Source organism: Calidris pugnax, unplaced genomic scaffold, assembly GCF_001431845.1.
Source record: "Calidris pugnax isolate Ruff unplaced genomic scaffold, ASM143184v1 scaffold371, whole genome shotgun sequence".
NCBI classification, from domain to species: Eukaryota; Metazoa; Chordata; class Aves; order Charadriiformes; family Scolopacidae; genus Calidris; species Calidris pugnax.
Genome location: NW_015091373.1, coordinates 1,099,360 through 1,118,156, shown reverse-complemented (window position 1 = coordinate 1,118,156; position 18,797 = coordinate 1,099,360). Strand labels below are relative to the sequence as shown.

The following is an 18,797-nucleotide window of genomic DNA, read 5'->3' as shown; positions in this document are numbered from 1 at the left end:
TATGACTCTTGGAAAGATCAGATATTCTCTGTCATTAGGAGAGGCAGGCAGGAACACCATCAATGTCTTTTGGCAAAGTAATTCCTGTGGAGCTGATAAGGGTATTCATATTCTGTTTCTATGTAGCCTGTGCACTGTGTATGAGTAAAAACTTCTGTAATGAGCTCTGCTTTCATAATGAGCCCTGCACAATGACGTAAGATAGAGTGGCTTGCTACTGTAAGAAGTTACTTAGGTTATTGGTTGCTTCCTTCTTCCTTTTCCTTCAGGGTTTAATTTAGGAGTCTGAGTGATTATAGAAAAAAAAAAAAAAAAAAAAAATCACCCCCTTTTAAAGCGCTTTCATGAAAGAGCGTGGAAGGGGCGCTTCTTTGGGGTTGTTTTTTTTGTTTTTTCAGCAGAAAAAAAAAAAACGAACCAAAAAAAAAAAAAGCCAAAAAAAAAAAAAAAAAGGGGGGGGGGAATTCTGGGCAGCTCCTTGCTCAGTTCATGGTCCCCTCCTGCGCGGCCGGATCCAGCGGGGCTGAGCCGTCAGCGGCTGCTCAGAGACCTGCGGAAGGAGAGAGAGAGAGAGAGGAGTGAGACCGTTTGTCCCCAAACCCCATCCAGGATCCCGCACCCTCCCGGCACCGTCCCCACCACCAGCACATCTCCTGCCCCACAGAAGTTCCCTCTGCTCCATCCCCCTGGGGCCAGGAGGGCTGCGAAGTGATTGAGAATTATAGAATCATCAAATAGTTTGAGTTGGAAGAGACCTTTGAAGGTCTTTTCCGTCAGCAGGGACATCTCAACTAGACCTGGTCCAACAGAACCTTGAGTGTTCCCAGGGATGGGGCACCCACCACCTCTCTGGGCAACCTGAGCCAGCATCTCACCACCCTCAGCATAAAAAAAAATGTCATATTTATCCAACCCAAAGGGCTACAAAGTGATTTAGAATTACAGAATCATTGAACGGTTTGAGTTGGAAGAGACCTTTATAGGTCTTGTCCATGAATAGGGACATCTTCAGCAGGACCTGGTCCAACCTGACCTTGAATGTTCCCAGGGATGGGGCATCCACCACCTCTCTGGGCTGCAAAGTGACTGAGAATTATAGAATCATCACACAGTTTGGGTTGGAAGAGACCTTTGAAGATCTTGTCCATGAGCAGGGACATCTCAACTAGACCTGATCCAACAAGACCTTGAATATTCCCAGGGACGGGGCACCCACCACCTCTCTGGGCAACCTGAGCCAGCATCTCACCACCCTCAGCATAAAAAAAAAATCATATTTATCCAACCCAAAGGGCTACGAAGTGATTTAGAATTACAGAATCATCGAACAGTTTGAGTTGGAAAAGACCTCTGAAGATCTTGTCCATGAGCAGGGACATCTTCAACATGACCGGGTCCAATCTGACCTTGAATATTCCCAGGGATGGGGCACCCACCACCTCTCTGAGCAACCTGGGCCAGCATCTCACCACCCTCAGCATAAAAAAAAAATCATATTTATCCAAACCAGAGGGCTGCAAAGTGATTTAGAATTATAGAATCATTGAATAGTTTGGGTTGGAAGAGACCTTTAAAGGTCTTTTCCGTCAGCAGGGACATCTTCAACTAGACCTGGTCTGACCTGACCTTGAATATTCCCAGGGATGGGGCATCCACCACCTCTCTGGGCTGCAAAGTGATTGAGAATTATAGAATCATCAAAAAGTTCAAGTTGGAAGAGACTTTTAAAGGTCTTATCCACGAGCAGGGACATCTCCAACTAGATATGGTCCAAGAGGACCTTGAGTCTTCCCAGGAATGGGGCACCCACCACCTCTATGGGCCACCTGGACCAGCATCTCACCACCCTCAGCATAAAAAAAAATCATATTTATCCAAACCAGAGTCTGCAAAGTGATTTAGAATTACATAAATTTAATAGTTTGGGTTGGAAGAGACCTTTAAAGGTCCTGTCCATGTGCAGGGACATCTTCAACACAACCGGGTCCAACCTGACCTTGAACATTCCCAGGGATGGGGCACCCACCACCTCTCTGGGCAACCTGAGCCAGCATCTCACCACCCTCAGCATAAAAAAAAAATCATATTTATCCAAACCAGAGTCTGCAAAGTGATTTAGAATTACATAAATTTAATAGTTTGGGTTGGAAGAGACCTTTAAAGGTCCTGTCCATGTGCAGGGACATCTTCAACACAACCGGGTCCAACCTGACCTTGAACATTCCCAGGGATGGGGCACCCACCACCTCTCTGGGCCAGCATCTTGCCACCGTCAGCGTAAAAAAAAATCGTATTTATCCAACCCCATCTTGAAAAACCCCCAGGATGGAGCCCAAAACCACCCGCGCCGTGGGACACGTGTGGGCCGGGCACGGCGATGCTCGTCGAGGAGGAGGAGGAGGAGCCGGCAGCAAGGAGCCCGTGAATCATTATTCCTCCGTGACACTCCAGACTCTTTTTCCCCCCCCCCCATTTTTTTTTTCTCTTAATAAAGTCATAAGCAGTCGAGTGGCTGATGATTAGCTCGGGCAATTTAAATCCGTCTCCAATTTCTGCATTAATCTTCAATTTGGAATTTTAAAATGTCTTTATTTGATTACTTTAATAAAAAAAAAAAACCACTCCTATCGTCAGGCAGAGAAACCTCATTTTTTGGGGCGAGGGGAAGGACTCTGAAGGAAGCCCCGAGAGCACGGGGTTCGATTGGGCTCAACACCAGCCCGATGCCGGTCGTTTCCATGGATCTGGGATGGATTTGAGGGGCTCGTTGGATGAAGGGATGAAGAGGGGGATAAAGTCAGGCAGTCTGTTTTTCTCCAGTCGTGTTTTTTTCCTCCTGCTCCCGTGGCCAGAAGAGCATCTAACACCGCGTTTCAGGCGAGGGTGCCCCGTGCCAATCCCCGGGCAGAGGGAAAAGCCAGTCCCAAAATAGCTTCCTATCTGCTGCCACTTGGCAGCCCCCGGCCCTCGCTCTCCTTACAAAACACACAGGAGAAAAAAAAAAAAAAAAACAAAAAAAAAACACTTTTTCCCCCCCTCCCATCATCCCAATTCAACCCTCTCCAGCCCTGACCCAGCTCCTCCTGCTCCTCTCCCACCCCACAGCATGGACACCCCCTCCCCGGGACCCCCTGAACCCCCCCCAGTGACCTTGGCCCCGTCCTTCGCCTCCGCATCGGACCACGCTCCCACAACAAACAAGCCCTGACGGTCTCACTCCCACACTTGTTTTTCGGGGTTCATTGAGTCGTGTGAGTCACTTCATCTTTTTTCTCTGCTTTTTTTTTTTTTTGGGTAAAATTATTCATCGCGCATCGTGCTCTGGGCTTTCAGCCCCGGTTCCAGCAGCCCAGAGGGGAACAGCGAGACTTGCCCCCTCCCCAACATCCACAGTTTGTCCTCCAGGGAAGACGAGTGATGGGGAGCCCAGGAGGGAGACCAGAGAGACAAAGGGCAGCAAAAATCCTTTTTTTTTCCCCCATAAATCCCACCAAGAAGGCCCTTTGGAAGGAAAAATCATACGTTTGCTGCTTGGGTTGTTATTTCTCAAAATCGGTGTGTGTTTTTCCCCCCCAGCAGCAAACAGGAGGGACCATCCGGCTGTGAGCAGCACTGGTACCATGGAGGATGCTGAGCTGGTGCCAGGGGGGATGCCCTTCAGCTGCTGCTCCCCATCCCTCTGTGGGCAGCCCCAAAAAGGGCGATCCCAGAGCATCCTTCATCCCAGAGCATCCTTCATCCCAGAGCATCACTGGTCCCACAGCACCATTGGTCCCAGAGTATCACTGGCCCCAGAGTATCAACGGTCCTAGAGCTTCACTGGTTCCAGAGCACCACCGTCCCCAGAGCATCACTGGTGCTAGAACATCACTGGTCCCAGAGCATCGCCTGTCCCCAGAGCATCACTGGTCCCACAGCATCACTGGTCCTAGAACATCACTGGTCCCACAGAATCACTGGTCCTAGAGCTTCACTGGTTCCAGAGCATCACCTGTCCCCACAGCATCACTGGTCCTAGAACATCACTGGTCCCACAGCATCACTGGTCCCAGAGTATCAATGGTCCTAGAGCTTCACTGTCCCCAGAGCATCACTGGTCCCACAGCATGATTGGTCCCAAAGTATCACTGGTCCCAGAGCATCACCTGCCCCCAGAGCATCATGGTCCCTGAGTATCACTTTCCCCAGAGCATCACTGGTCCCAGAACATCACTGGTCCCAGAGCATCACTGGTCCCAGAGCATCACCAGTCCATAGGATCGCTGCTCGAACCGGCACTGGTGAGCAGAGGCTGCAGGCACTGGGCTGCCACGAAAGCATCCCTCAAAAAAAGCCGAAAACAAGGATTTTTGTTTCATCGGGAGCCGAGGTGAGGATTTTGCACGTACGGAGAAAATCTGGCGGAGGAGGAACTTTGCCCCACATTCACTTTGCAGCTTTTCCCTTCGGAGCTGCCATCTCTTTAAAGGGGCTGAAAACTCTTCACCTTCCCCATCCCCAAAACCGCCGGCAGAAGGACCAAGTGGCAACAGCTCCGCATCCGGACCCAAGGCGAGACGCTAATTCCTTCCTTGTGCTGCAGCTCTTGGACGGAGAAACTGTCTGAGAAGGCAGCGGATTTACTGTCCAAACCAGAGAGGAACTCTCCAGAAGCAACAATAAACACTGGAGAAGAAGGGGCAGTAAATTAAAACCGAGTGAAAGGAAGCATATTTTAACGCGGTTCGGTTGTGGGACTTCTTCACAGGATGCCGTCGCGGCCAAAAGCTCCCCAAAAGAGATGGGATGTTTGTAGGGATGAGGAGAAATCCCTGGAGCTGCTCATTCCTGCCCTGAGCTTTGCAGGAACCGGTGCTTCGTGCATGGGAAGGGTGGGATTCAAACCACATCCCCCTCCCTGTGCCGCAAACAAAACCCCAGGTGTTTGGATACAAATCGCCTTTTTCAACCACCAGAGCACATTTCCTCCTCTTGCATCCCGACTCCCGGCACGTCGGCATCCCGGAGCTGGATGAGGACCATCATCCCAGCCTCGGGTTTTGCTCATCCCGCTGGATAAAGTTTTCCATAGGAAAAAGGGCAACTTAACAGCATATTTTTTTTTGCTTGTCATCGTGGGGAGAAAAGGAGGTGGTCGTGTGATGCTCCTGATCCCTCTCCTCTGCACAGGAAGGAAAACATCCCACAGCGAGTGCGGTCCTCGGACGGGATGAAAAGGGGGGATGGAGAAAAGCACGGAGCTGTGTGCTCCTCTCCAGACTCATCCCGTGGAGGGGATTTAAAACTCCTCCCTTTTCATGTTCCCAATGTCAGAGTTGGGGTTTCGGGGGTGGGTTTATTTGGTTTTAGGTTGGGGGTTATGTTCTAAAATATTTTTAAACCCAGGTATTTTGGCGTTTCCTGCCCAGGTGGCTGTTTCAGAAAAGTCCAACCACAGGCTCGAGTTTCTGAGCAGCATCTGCAAACGCAAGAGACCTGGAGAGACACCCCCATTCCTGCCCACCCCCCCCGGCGCTGCCCCGGGTGCTCCCCCCAACACACAGCACCCACTGCGCACCCGGCACCGAGCCCGGAGCCTCCGGAGCTCCCTCTGGCTCCCTCATTGCCCTCCCCAAAGCATCAGGATCATCCATCACCCTCCTCCCTGATCAGCTGGAATCTTCAGCACCCAAACACGTACACAGCCAAGCACCCAGAGCGAAGGGCTGCTAAAAGGAGTTAAACTCCTAAATAACTTTTCACTTGGGTGTTTTTATTCAATATAACATCCCCAGGCGTTCAATCATCTTTTCTTCCTTCTGAGACAGCAGCTTCTTTCTCTTCCTTAGCCTGGTTTTCCAAGGGAACGTGGCTCAGGCCATCCCGTGGCGCAGGTGGGATGAGAAGGCACCCACCCCACGCGGCATCCAAGCCCACGGGGACCTCTCCATCCCATTTTGGGACGAGGCACTGATGTCCCCAAGTTGTGACACCCCAGAAAATCGCACAAACACCAGCTGATGGGTTAAGCCCAGCCCTTACGAGACACCAGAGAATCTCCGCAGCCCTGTAAGGCAGGGCTTGCCCAAAACATGACCCAGCGCCGACCTAGATCAGGCCCGGGATAGACCAGAGGGTGCAGCCCAGCCTCGGGGCCACCCCACAGCCTTTCCCCCCGCCCTTTCCAAGGATGCCTCCATCCCCAGCGGTACCCGTTGCCACGGCGACCATCGCCACGCAACCACCCAGCATCTCGGCTGCGGGGTCCAAGGGCAGGGAAAGGGACCTACAAACCTGCTGCGGAGCAAATCCCGGGCGCTGCATCCAGCCAAAAATCTCATCCCGGTCCCCCCTTCAGCACCCGGAGCCCTCGGCGAGGAGCGGGAAGAGGGAAATCGGGCATCGCCCCGGGGAAGCCGGGAGAAGCGCCGGGACGGAGGCAGCCCCCATCCCCCCCCCTGCCCTACACCCCCTCGCGCGCTCGCACAAGTATGACTATCACAGCAATTAACACACATGCCAATTAACTGCAAGCAGGTGCTGGTTAACTCTGTGCTGAGTAATTCATACCCGGCTCCAAGTAAATTGCTTTAAATTGGAGAGACGGGTGCAGGAGCAGAGTTAGCATTTTGCAAATGGGGGAAGAAAGAAAAAAAGCCAAGAGGAATCTCAGCTGGGGGATGTTTTGACAAAACAAGGAATTTTGGGGGTGCTGAATCCCCAGCCCCGAGAACTGGGGAGGCAGGAGAGCTGGTAGCTCTTCCAAGGCTTTACTTCTGGATATTTTTCGATGGCAAAATCTATTTGATCTATTTTACCTATTTCTACACAGTTTCACGTTGGCGTTTCACGAGCAGCGGGGTTCTTTGCACCACTCCTTAATTTGCCCCTTTTCCATTTCTAAATAGCCCCCGGGTGCAGAGAGGCACTTAAGAGTCTCCCATCCACTTTCTGGGGCCGTATGCTATTTTTAATATATTTTTATTGCATCCCTTTTTAGTCGCCTCCATCCTAAAGCCAGCGGTGACATTAAGCTGTCCCCCGCCTCGCAAAGCCCCGCGCCCTCAGCGCGATGTCAGCTCAAATAAACCAACCGGCGGCCGCGCGGCTGAGACGGGGAGAGATCAAAAAGAGGGATCCAAAAGCTTTAGGAAGATAAATAAAGGCAAATAAACGCATCCTTTCCAAAAAATAGAAAAAGAAAAAAAATCGTTCTTTTCCTTTCTGCCTTGCCTTTCCCAGCGCGTGGCCCCGGCGCTCGCATCCCCCATCCAGGAATACACGGCGGAGCTCACGTTACCAGTGGTAACTGGTATCCAGCAAAAATTGGTTGGGTTCATGGTAGAACCAGTTCAAGGGACGTTTTCCCCATCTCCATCCCCCAAACTGGGGCCAGGGCCACCAGGACGTCCTTGGCCGTGGAGAAAACTGCCAAAGCAGCTTCAAAGGGCAGATGGGGGCTGGGGAAAAAGAGGAAGGAAAAGGGAAATTGAAGAAAAACACTCTCCTGGAAGATGCTGAAAGGACCGACACGGGTCATCTCGAGGAGGAGATGAATGGAAGGATGTTTGGTACCAGCACAGAAAGTCCCAAATTGAAGGGGGATAAGCAGGTGACAGCTCTGGGGGAGAACAGCCTGCTCTGCCCAGGCACTGAACACCCTCCCTGCAGGACAAAGCCATCCTTTACCCAATATTTGAAGGAATTCTCCCAAAGATGGGTTTATCCTGACTTGGCTCCTTCAAGCCAAGGGGCCAACTCAGAGTCATGGGTCCTCACGGGATGAGGGCATCTCCCCTCGGGGAACAAGGCACCTGGAGGACCAAATTCATCAAACCCAGTCCAGAAGGACCAATATTTTGCGGGGGTCAGGGTTTATCCACAACAAGAAACGACTGCAGTAACATGCTGCGTGGACACTTTCCCCCATCTTAGAGCATCTCCCAGCAAGGAGCTCCAGCTCATGGGTCACCAGGTGCAGGATTTGTCCCATTCCTCTGCCCAGGGTTGGAACAAAATGAGCTTTAAGGTCCCTTCCAACCCAAACCATTTTATAATTCTATGATCTGGGGAAGAACGTCTTTGGCGTGAGGGTGGTGAGAGCCTGGCCCAGGCTGGCCAGAGAAGCTGTGGCTGCCCCATCCCTGGAGGGGTTCAAGGCCACGTTGGAGGGGGCTTGGAGCAACCTGGTCTCATTGAAGATGTCCCTTCCTCTAGAAGGGATGGAACTGGATGAGCTTTAAGGTCCCTTCCAACCCCAAACATTCTGCGATGCTCTGCCAATTCCACCACTTCCCTGGGTTGGAAGGGACCTCCAAGTTCATCAAGACCAACCATCAACCCACCACTGCCCAACCCACCACTGACCCGTGTCCCTCAGCACTGGCTTTTAGATCCCTCCAGGGATGGTGTTTGGGGAGTGGAGCCATAGGACGAGGGGGAAGAGTTTTAAACCAAAAAATAGGAGATGGAGCTGAGATGTGGGGCAGAAGTTCTTTGGTGTGAGGGTGGTGAGAGCCTGGCCCAGGTTGGCCAGAGAAGCTGTGGCTGCCCCGTCCCTGGAGGGGTTCAAGGGCAGGTTGGAGGGAGCTTGGAGCAACCTGGGCTGGTGGGAGGTGGCCCTGCCCAGGGCAGGGGGGGGGGATGACATGATTTTTAAGGTCCCTTCCAACACCCTGTGACTATACGACACGCTGCCGTGCTGCAGCCCAACCTGCCATGGGAAGTGGTTTACACCCCACGGTTGCACCGAGCCCTTCGTCACCCCGTGGTGGGTTAAGGGCATGGGGGGGCAAGGGGCGAGCAGAGGGAGGAGGGACGATGCTCTGGAGGTGACAACGATGCTCTGGAGGTGGCGAGAGCAGCTCCAGGCCCCGCTGCAATGCTCCCGGCTGCAAACCTGCAGTTTTTCCCCCAGAAAAAGGGGTTGAGAGGAGGTGGGATGAGGCCGCGCTGCCACGAGGAGCATCCAGCAGCTCCCGCACGAAGCTCGGACTCTCCATCCGCTGAGAAAGAGCCTTAAAAGCTCAAATCAAACCTCAAAGAGCAGCCCAGGTGTCCAAGCCCCAGCTCCGGGGCTTCCTGGTCACAAACTGACAGAGCCCACGGACGGGGCTGTATTTCCATCCCAGGAGGATGTGGATTCAGCTCAAGTCACCTCTTGAACCCGAGTGTTTAACTGCAGCTCCTGCCTTCCTGCTTCCTCTCTCGCTGGCGGCCGGGTCGGCCTTTTCTGACTTCATTGTCGGGGTTTTTTTAACATATCCTCCACCCTGACACCAAGGATTTGGAGTTTCCTTCTCGGTGGCTTCTGGATCTGCAGGACCAGCTTCCTCCTCCTCCTCTGCAGAGGTTGGGGGGGGGGGTGTGTGTGTGTATAAAAAAAACCCTTCCCTAAAATCTGTATTTATGTTCATGAGGTTCTTCCTGCCCTGCAAAGCCACCAGCATGGTGCTTGCTGTCACCTCGCCATGGAGTGACCGCTGAGGGATGGAGCTGGCTTTGCTGGGGATGGGGGGGACACCCCGGGGGGACACGGCGAAGGGGAGATGGACCCGCACGGGGACGTCGCGGGCATCGGAGAGGGCAGCTGCCTGCCCTTCCCCAGCCCCCAAAGGACTCGCCCTCCCCAGCTTTGCATTGTTTAGCACCTCTTTATCTCCAAACCGAGATCAAAACCGCACAAACATGCTAAAGTCTCCTCCAAAGCTTCTATTCTGGTTTCAGGATGATGCTATCTGGGTTCCTGTGTCGAGCCTCCAGATGCAGGCAGGGGGAGGGGAGAGGAAGGCGGCCGAAACGCGGCTCCGGAGAAGGACCGAACCCTCCCCGGGGCCAAATCCTGCTCGTCCAGCAGGTGTCAAAACCCAGCGCTGGGCTCCCATCCCTCCCCGCACCCCCCTGAAATCAGAGGGTCCCCATTTCCCCAAGGATGGGCAGCAAAACCAGCGGGCTCGGGGTGCTTCCTGCATCCCACCAGCTGCAGGTACCAACCTGGGATGGGGAGGGGGGGGATGCTCCGGGGAGGGGGAGCGAAGGCTGGATGGATTGGAGCTGGCCCCCGAGGAATTTGCACCACCACCAAAAAAAAAAAAAAAACCAAAAAACCAAAAACCCAAAAAAGACACATATATTCCTGACCCAGATTCAGGCGCTCTCTGGAGAAAAGCAGATGCCAACGGCGCAGCCAGCTCTGCTGAGCTGTAACAAAACCACGCGCCGTGCCAAGAGTCTGGGGGGGCGGGGGGGGAGAAAAAACCCACACAGCCCTTAAAGGATGCTGGAGAAGCGGCATTTGCCTCTGCAAGGGGGGGGTGAAAGAAAAGATTTTGGGGGGGGAATTATTAAAGCGGGGTTGATTTTCTCTTCCCCTGCAGCTTGTGCACCCATTTGGACCAACACCCACCCACCAAGAGCATCACCCACCCCGGGGTGACAGCCCCGATGGTGGGGGAAGGATCAAGGGGACGGTGGCAGCACCCAAACGGGGCACCCCGCTGCCCTGCACCCCAAATCCCACCGTTCCACCCCGCACCGTGACTAACCAGGGATGATGCCATCGCATCCCGCGCCCCCGGAGTGTGTCCGTCGGTGACGGTGGGCACAGCCAGTGACCTCCCCCCCGCGTCACCGAGAGCCAGCGGAGGCTGGAGGGGACAGGGGGCAGCTGGCAGGAGAAGGCAGGCTGGGCAGCAGCCCCCGGCAAGGTCACCGGCGAGTCCATGGCCCCGGCTCAGGGCTGGCCAGGAGCCAACCAGGGGACTTGTCCTCACCCCGCGCCACGGCCACCTCCGGGGGGACAAACACACGGGACCGGGGCAAGTGGGGACCCCAGGGTGGCAGCCGGTCCCCTCTCCCGGTGGGAGATGCCACAAGGACGGACGGGCCACACGGCGTTAAACTGGAGGGGACAGACAACCCCTGGTTAAAAGGACCTTTAAAGCACCCCGGGAACAGCCACGTGCAAAGGCTGATGCGACCTTGAGCGTTGACCTTGAGGATGGCATCCTCGTGGAGGGGGGTCACCCATCACCCCGAGCCTGGCTGGGATCTCCTGGGTGGCTCAGTGGCTTCCCCGGGGGGGGCACACTGAGGCTGGGGACCCCACAAGCCCCAGCACCCCCCTATGGGCACAGCTTCCCCTTTTCCAGCTGGGACCAACCGCTTGCATGGGGCAGCCCTGTGCCACCTCCGTCCCCACTCAGCCTCATCCAGCCTCCAGCCTCATCTGTCCCCCATCCCCATTGACCTTCCATCCCAGTCGGTCCTCCATCCCCATCCACCCTCCATCCCCATCCACACTCCATCCCCATCCCCATCTGCTCTCCATCCCCATCTCCATCCATCCTCCATCCTCATCCATTCCCATCCATTGTTCATCCCCATCCAGCCTCCATTTCCATCTGCCCTCATCCACTCTCCATCCAACCTCCATCCCCATCCATCTTCCATTCCCATCCACCCTCATCCATCCTCCATCCCCCCTCTATCCTCATCCATCCCCACCCCTATCCATCCTCCATCCACATCCCTATCTGTCCTCCATCCCCATCCATCCTCCATTCCCATCAGCCCTCATCCATCTCCATCCATCCCCATCTCCATCCACCCTCTATCCTCATCCATCCCTATCCGTCCTCCATCCCCATCCCTATCTGTCCTCCATTCCTATCCACCCTCATCCACCCTCCATCTCCATCCATCCCCATCTCCATCCACCCTCTATCCTCATCCATCCCTATCCGTCCTCCATCCCCATCCCTATCTGTCCTCCATTCCTATCCACCCTCATCCACCCTCCATCTCCATCCATCCCCATCTCCATCCACCCTCTATCCTCATCCATCCCTATCCGTCCTCCATCCCCATCCCTATCTGTCCTCCATTCCTATCCACCCTCATCCACCCTCCATCTCCATCCATCCCCATCTCCATCCACCCTCTATCCTCATCCATCCCTATCCGTCCTCCATCCCCATCCCTATCTGTCCTCCATTCCTATCCACCCTCATCCACCCTCCATCCACCTTAATCCACACTCCATCTCCATCCATCCCCATCGCCATCCATCCTCCATCCACCCTCTATCCTCATCCATCCCCACCCCTATCTGTCCTCCATCCCCATCCATCCCCATCCATCCTCCATTCCCATCTGCCCTCATCCACCCTTCATCTCTATCCACCCCCATCCCCATCCATCCTCATCCCCATTCCATCTCCATCCACCCTCTATCCTCATCCATCCCTATCTGTCCTCCATCCCCATCCATCCTCCATTCCCATCTGCCCTCATCCACCCTTGATCTCTATCCACCCCCATCCCCATCCATCCTCATCCACATTCCATCTCCTTCCACCCCCATCCACATCCACCTTCCATCTCCATCTATCCCCATCCATCCCCACCCACCCTCCATCCCCAGGGAGAAGCAGCCGGACCGTTCTTTCCCGTTCCTCCATCCATCACCAGCTCGGGAGCTGGAGACCGCGGGTAATTTTCCCCTCTGCTCTTAAGTCGGGTTTTCTAAATGAAGGGAAGCAGAGCCCATTATCGGGCTCCGTCGCCCACCCCCTCGGCTCCCTGCAGGGCATGAAATAACCACCTGCCAGCTCCCCGTGGCCCCGCGCCGCGGCAATGAGATCGCAGCTTCCCCTGTCACTATTGTCAGAGCAAAATTTAGATACCTGGTAATGAGGAGGTTTAATATGACAGATGAGAGGTTGACTCATTAAAAAAAAAAAAAAAAAAAGCGAGAAGGAGAGAAGGAGAGCTGAATTCGGGGGCCGGATCCTGCGCTCGGATATCAGGAGGCTGTCAAAGTCATCCCCCTGGCAGTGGGGAGCACAACCAGCTCTCGACCCCAAACCAGACCCACAGCAGGGACTTTTGCTGGCTCTGGGGCTACTGGGAAGAAAAGGGGGTGAAGAAGGGGGAAGATGTGGACCCCAATGTCTCCCCCCATCCCAAGGGTGCACCCCAGGTGGCACCTGTCCCCCAGTGCAGCCCAGCAAGGTCCCTGCTGCCACCACCATGCTACGGTCATCAGAAGGATGTCCATGTCCCAAAACCTAAGGCATCAAAGGGGGACAGTCCCTGCCTTCAGCCCCCACCCGGGGAGCAGGATCCCACCACCAGGACATGGGAATGGGGTCTCCAGGAGCAGCTCGACAGCGTGAGGAGGGTGACACCCTCCTGCAGGGAATTTAGGGGCTCTCCATGTGAGGGGACGGGATTTCCCCCAGTAGCCGAGGGGACAACTCTCTCCCCACGATGGGTTTTACCCGGGGGAAACTCCACGAGACCCAACGGTTGCTCCGAGCCACCCAAGAGAGCGATGGAAACCCACGGCAGCCCCACGGGACACGGCCGAGAGGGGAACCATCCCGGGAGAAATGCTCCTCTTCCCTCCCGGGCCAATGGGATGGGACTGGGGACACGTCCTCTGCAGCCAGCCCAGGGCATCCTGTGGTCACCTTCCCTTCATCCAAGGGCATCCTGTGGTCACCTTCCCTTCGCCCAAGGGCCACGTGGCACAAATTTCCATCCCCACCCCAAGAAGGCGGCTGGAGACCCCATCCAAGAGCATCCCCACCCAAGAGCAGCTTTGCAGACCCCCCCAGCACCCAAATCACAGCACGGGCTCAGGCTGGGAGCCAGGGGTGCCGAGGGGATGGAGACCCAGAGAAGTTGTGGAAGCCCCATCCCTGGAGGGGTTCAAGACAAGGCTGGATGAGGCTTTGAGCACCTGGAGGTGTCCCTGCCCAGGGCAGGGAACTCGATTGTCCAACCCAGTTGGACCTCAATTATCTTTAAGGTCCCTTCCAACTCAAACCATTCCATGGTTCTATGATTCCATGACCCTGGTGCCATCCCTCCGGCACAACCCTCCCTCCCGGCGTACGACCCCAGCAGCACCATTCCCAAAGGCTCAGCCCTTCCCCGAGAGCCACCAAGATCCTTCAAACTGACCCAAAACCACTTCTATTTTTTTTTTTTTCCACCCCCAGGCTCTGGTGAGTAATAGCAGCAATGGCAAAAGTCACGGGGCTGCTGCTTTTATTTGCATCTACCGACCGCCAACTGCATCCATGCCCAACGCAGCCATCGCCTCCTCCGGCTCCAAAGACACAAAGGCCACGTAGAAGCAGATGTTGCTCCTGCCTTGCCCCATCCCACGCTCTCGGACAGGGTTTACACATCCCAAGCTCCCAGGTTGGGAGCAGCAGGGTCCCCAGGGTCCAGCACATCTGGGGTATGGAGGAGCTGGTGAAGGTGGTGAAGCCAGGAGCTTCCCATGGTTGGGAAGGGGATGGTGGTCACCAGTTCCACTTGGCCACGAGATGAAGGATAAGAAGGCCATGAGCTTAATTTGCCACCGGTATGGCAATGCTGAACACTGGGAGGGTGACACCAGAGCAGAGCTCACCAGAGAGTCCCCTGGAGAGATGGATGGGCAAGATCTGGCCAACACCACCAGGAATGGGAAGGACCAGGCTCCTGCCTCCATCCCAGTGCCCACACTCCACCATCACAGCTCCAACCAGTCCCTGGCACTTCCAGCCTGGAAACAAATCCACAAAAAACGGCATCATGGCCATCTGCTTTCCTCGGAGGTGGACCTGCCCATCCATCTGTCCACATCCCCACCATTTCCACCCCAAAAAACGACTTTGCTCCACAGCCAGAGGCCCACGCTCGGAGCACGGTGCCATCTAACAGCCAGAAGCTGACCACCAGCCACTGCTGTTAAAAAATAAAGCAAACAAAGATCCACAAACAGCATTAATTATTTGGGACTATGATTTGCAAGCACAGACCAAGGCCCTGGGCACAAGGAACTGAGCAGAAAGATGAGTCCCTTGACCCCAAGTGCCATGAGAGGAGAAGGAGCCACCAAAGCCCACCGAGAGGCATGGACCAGGGTCTGGCCACCACCAAACGGGCCCTACGTGAGTGGGAGGAATTGGGATGAGATGCCACAGAGCAAAAACGGGTTTAACTTCCTCTTCCCCTGCACTGCCTTGAGAACACGGTGGCTCCAACCCAACACCCCAGTAACGTTGCATCAGCCACCACTTCTGCCACTGGCACCGGGGACCACGGGGCATGACACCGCTGGACAACCCTAGGGACCCAGATTTGGGGCAGGAGGGGACAAACAGCTCAAGGTCCCTCGTCCTTGGTGTGACTCCTGGCTTTTGGGACTGGGGGATGCCCAGGGGGCTGGATCCTCACCCCACATCCCACCACCAGCCGAGGCGGGTGGGTGAGGATCTGGTCCCGGCGTGTCCAGTGGCCGAAATCCAGGTGGGCAGCTGGTGCTCAGCTGTCACCGCTCGCTCCCAAGACCCACATTCTACACCCCGGAGCACAAATCCCCTCCTCCCTGGCACCGGCACTGGCACGGCCACCCACACCAAGCCAAGCCACAGCTTGGCCACAGCGATGGCCATCACCGGCCGGACCCGCTGGGTGGTGGCTCCCAGGGAGCAGGGAGATGGGGACCTGCTCATTGGGAGCAGGTGATGGGGACCCATCCAGCCCCCATCCTCCAGGAACAGTTTTAACAGGTTTTATTTTAAAAACCCACCAAAAGCTTGTGTTTTAGCAGGATTTTTGGGGGGGGGGGGGTGGTGAGGGGTGGTGGTCCTGACCCATCAAGCCCTTCTCCGCAGCCCTGTGATGAAGGGGTGGTGGTTTGGGGGTGCAGGTGATGCCCATGTGCCCACCTCGGGCATCCCCAGCAAACCCAGGGTAGGGGTGATGCTCAGGAGAGCGGCGGGGATGCCCAGTGACTGCGGGAAATGCCAAAATTTGGAAGTTTCCAGAAGCGCGGCTGCATCCCAGCTCTGGCAGCCTCCAAGAGCCCGAGCATCCGAGGGGCTGGTGGAACATCCCAGTCTGGGATCCAGAGGGACATCAGGGATGGGGCTGGGATGCTCCTGTGGCAGAGAGGGGATGGACCCCGAGGGCAGAGGAGAGCTGCCGTGAGCGCACGGATAAACCCCAGTCACCATTTCTCTGGCAAAAGGGAAATACTGCGGGGGGGGAGGAAAAAAGAATCCCAAATAAGGGGTTTTTTTTTTCCTGTAGATTTGCAAAGGGAGCACGAGAGAAATGTTGGTTTTCAGAAGGGGCAAGTTTGCGGGGGGAAACAAAAATATTTCAGTCCCAATTTTTGGCTTAAGGGTGGGGACAGAAAAAGGAAGGAATAAAAATAAGTAAATAAATAAATAGCTGTCTAAATCGATTTTTTTTTTTTTTTGCCCCAAAGAGACACAGGAGGAGGAGGAGGAAAGGGCTTTGCAGCCATCGGGGCTCCTGTCACTGCTGTTCGGTTTCAAAAGCAGCTCGGGAAGAGCCCCACGGCCCCAAATCCAGTCCCCGAATGGGGCCAACGGGGTCCCTGAGGGGAGCAGAGGGGACAACCTGCTTCGCCCACCCCCGGCGATGCTTAAAGAGTTGGGTTTAACCCAACGAGCGAAGTTTATCCTCCATCATGGATGGGAGCTGGGGCAGCAGACGTGAGCCACATCTTGGGGGGGGAAACTCACTTCTGAGGGATCCCATCCTTCACCTTTTGCACCTTAATTTTCACAGAAGCGGATATTAAGATTATCAACATTATTAATTCTAATCCCCCCTAGGATCCAGTTGATCCAGTAGGATCCTGGCAGACCCAAGGCGGTGACAGCACACACACACACACAAAAAAAAAACCTCCAAACCCTGAAAAAAATAAAAAAATCGAGATGGAAAAAGCTTTTTCTGGGATGAGCCAAGGCCAGCACCAGTCCCAGCCCCACCAGGTCCATCCCTCACGCGAGACTGGCCGGGCTGGTCTCTAGAGCGAATGAAAATGTTGTGAAATGGTTAAGGGAGGAGAAGGAGCAGGAGGGAGAACCCTGGGGATGGTGGTACCCAGCTCATCTCTGCACCAGGACCACCAGCTTCCACCACGACCACCAGTTCCCACTGGAATAACCAACTCTCACCACGACCACCAGCTCCCACAACAACCACCAGCTCCCACTGGGACCACCAGCTCACACTGGGACAACCAGCTCCCACCATGACCACCAGCTCTCACCACGACCACCAGCTTCCAACACGACCACCAGCTCCTACAACAACTACCAGCTCCCACCACGACCACCAGCTCCCACTGGGACAACCAGCTCCCACCATGACCACCAGCTCTCACCATGACCACCAGCTCCTACCACGACCACCACTCCCACCGGGACCACCAACTCCCACTGGGACCACCAGCCTCTCACAGGGACCACCAGCTCCCACCATGACCACCAGCTCCCACCGTGACCACCAGCTCCCACTGGGACAACCAGCTCCCACTGGGACTGCCACTTCCACAACAACCATCAGCTCCCACAACGACCATCATCTCCCACCATGACCATCAGCTCCCACCGTGACCACCAGCTCCCACTGGGACCACCAGCTCCCACGATGAACATCAGCTCCTACCACGACCACCAGTTCCCACCAGGACCACTAGCTCTCACCATGACCACCAGCTTCCACCAGGACCACCAGCTCCCACTGGGACCACCACTCCCACCATGATCATCAGCTCCCACCACAAACATTAGCTCCCACCACGACCATAAGCTCCCACTGGGACCACCAGCTCCCACCGGGACAACCAGCTCCTACTGGGACCACCAGCCTCTCACTGGGACCACCAGCTCCCACTGGGACAACCAGCTCCCACTGGGACTGCCACTTCCACGACAACCATCAGCTCCCACAATGACCATCAGCTCCCACCAGGACCACCAGCTCTCACCATGACCACCAGCTCCTACCACGACCACCACTCCCACCGGGACCACCAACTCCCAGTGGGACAACCAGCTCCCACTGGGACAACCAGCTCCCACGACGACCACCAGCTCCCACCACAACCACCAGCTCCCACTGGGACCACCAGCTCCCACCATGAACATCAGCTCCCACCACGACCATAAGCTCCCACAATGACCACCAGCTCCCACTGGGACAACCACCTCCCACCGGGACCACCAGCTCCCACCGCCCTGGGAAAGGAGCCGGCACCGAGCAGGAAGGTGTTAAAAAACCCCGGTACCAACCTTGGAGGAACCACAATAAAGAAGGAGTAAATCCGGGGGGGGCTGCTCCCCGCTCGCCTTCCTGTTTGCTTTCGCAGATCCGGGCTGGGACACGGCCACCTCCGACCCCCAGCTCCGGCCCGGTGGCCATGTCACCCTCCGCCCGCGTCCCTCCCGCCACCGTCCCCCCCACGGGGGGCCACAGGCACGGATTTTATCCCGACAGGCCAAGGGGATGGATTTTATCCCCCCCCGGGCAGCAATCCTGCCGCCTCTTCCTTCCCCGTCCAGATTTGGGGTTATTTTAAGAGGAGGAAATCCCTCTCGGTGAGCCACGTCCCGTGTTCCCCCCCCGCCAGCTCCGTGCCTCAGTTTCCCCCCCTCTCGCCACGCAGCCGATCCTCCCAACACGGGATCCCCCCCCCTTTTCTCCCTCCCCATCCCAAGAGAGAGAAAAAGCGACGGGTCCTGATTTACGGGCACTTTTTGTGCTTTTTACCACAAAGAAAGGGGGGAGGACGGGGTTGGGGGGCGGGTTTAGAAAAAATAAAAAAGAGAATTAAGAGTCACACTCACATCGAAGATCTGTGTCAGGAGGAAAAAGGGGGGGTCTGGGGAAGCAACCCCCCCCCCAGCAGAGTAGCAGCAGCCGTGGAGGCGACAATAGATAAGGGCTCTAAATTCGGCGCTGGGCTCTGAAAGGCGATCGGGGTGGCAAGAAGA

General features: G+C 55.6%; 1 long non-coding RNA gene across 1 annotated transcript in view; it reads right to left on the bottom strand.

Annotated features, from left to right (window-relative positions):
- Positions 1-428: 428 nt before the first annotated feature.
- The window catches only part of LOC106899454, a 139,233-nt gene continuing 120,864 nt past the window's right edge, over positions 429-18,797 (bottom strand). Inside the window, exon 3 of the long non-coding RNA XR_001414046.1 lies at positions 429-550. This is a non-coding gene — a long non-coding RNA (uncharacterized LOC106899454). The remainder of the gene's footprint in view (positions 551-18,797) is intronic.